Here is a 2,166-nt window from a genome sequence, read left to right on the forward strand (position 1 = left end):
TCACCTTGACATAATAAACTTAGCTAAACAACATGAAAAAGAGAAATATAAATAAACAAAAGGACATGCTCATGTGGTTGAGAAATTCTTTCAAAAATAAAAAATAAAAATCCCAAGCAATATTTCAAATTAATTAAGACTTGAATTTAACTTTTCATAATTTAGGAAGATTAATTGCATGCAGGAGACAATGGTAGCTTTTGTCTTCATAGTAATTCAACTGCGTCGTCCTTGTCAAAGGCACGCGTTGTGAAAGACAACCAGAAGACAACGATTTATTTAACTTTTGGATAAAATTCCTTCTAGAGATGCTCCATGTCTAGGGTTTGTGGTGGTGTGAAGACCAAGCAAGCAAATGGTTGGAGAAAACAAACCCACCTACACACATAGTTGAGAGGTCACTTGATAAACATTAATTGATGGGTCAAGCTCTGTTTAAAGTTTGTTGGAGAAAAGTAAAAGAACGATAAGCTTGACAAATACTGGTAATGTCTTATCATTTGGACTTATAGAACTCAAGATATAGGTTGAACACTGAATAATATCTAGGCTATAGGACATATTCAGACTTCTACATTATTACTAAGATTTAGACTTCCAAATAGTAGAATTGAGTTTTGCCTTTCTAGGAAAGTTTTGGGCCTATATCTTAGCTTTCTCAGGAAAGTTTTGGGCCTATGTCTTAGCTTTCTATCCATATAAAGCAGACCTAAATCCAAGTTCTACAACTTCGGTATTATCTAATTACCGAACAATGTTCCAGTTTAGATGAAACCAACATCTCTTTTTTAAGCTTTACCCTCTCTTTGTCCTTTCAATTTCAGTACTTCAACTTATCAATTAATCCTTTTATTTATGTGATAGTCCTATATTTAGGATGAACGTTTAACATAAATTAAAGGTATCTATCATATCAGACTTATTATTATAAAACATGCTTTGGTAAAAGAGTTATTGATACTTTATGTGCAAAATGATGACATAAAACCTTGATAAAAATGCACTTTTAAGTATTAATCACATCCCCCAATTAGCTTATTACTAGTCTCTAGTAATCAAAGTGTTAGAATAGAAAAGTTATTTGCAGATTCCATAAAGCAAGGCTTTCATCATTCAACTTCCATTAATCTATCTAGATAAACAAACTCTCATTAAATTTATATATATGCTCAATACCTTTTAAACAAGATATTAATAAACCTTTCTTTTGTGCTCAATATATCAACACCAACCATAGCATGAGGCTTTACTTGGAAGAAAATAAAATTTTTATTCTAATGTTTAAGGTAAACTTCATTGAGTTGGGATTATTATCTTTTTCTTCTTCTTCTTTTCTTTTTTTATTAATATACATATAACTTAAAAACACAATGCATCTTTAACTCATGTAACAAGCTTTCGGCCACTGATTTCTAGACCAATTGGTTTTAGGGTATTAGGTGTTGAGACACCCTTATGAGCTTAGTAATTTAGGTTACAGATTCTGATACATAGATAGTGTAATGTTTAATTCCCTTAAACTTTTCTTCTCAACCAATGTGACACGACCAAAAGATTGATATCTTCTCTCAAGTGCAAAAGTGTAAAAGTAATAAATAACCTGACAAGACCAGGGTCGAACCATATAGAGGTTAATTGTATAAATTATAAACAACAATAATACAATAAAAACAATTACAACAATAATAATAACAGTAGTAGTAGTAACATTAATAGTAGTAGTAGGAATAAAGAAGAAGTTGATGAGAACTTTGACATGGAAGATCAATATGAGGATCAAACAATGATAAAAACAAATGTCAAGGTTAGAAGAACCACTAATGGTATTTCAAATAAGTATAGTTGATACGACTAAAAGATTGATGTCTTTTTTCAAGTGTAAGAGTGTTGAAGTAATAAATAACCCAGCAAGACCGGGGTCGAACCACATGATGGTTAATTGTATAAATTATAGATAACAATAATACAACAACAACAACAACATAAGTAATAGTAGTAGTAGTAGTAGTAGTAATAGTAATAGTAATAGTAATAGTAATAGTAATAGTAATAGTAATAGTAATAGTAATAGTAATAGTAATAGTAATAGTAATAGTAATAGTAATAGTAATAGTAATAGTAATAGTAATAGTAATAGTAATAGTAATAGTAATAGTAATAGTAATA

The sequence above is a fragment of the Populus euphratica genome, unplaced genomic scaffold (genome assembly GCF_000495115.2).
Source record: "Populus euphratica unplaced genomic scaffold, PopEup_1.0 scaffold1925.1, whole genome shotgun sequence".
Taxonomy (NCBI): Eukaryota; Viridiplantae; Streptophyta; class Magnoliopsida; order Malpighiales; family Salicaceae; genus Populus; species Populus euphratica.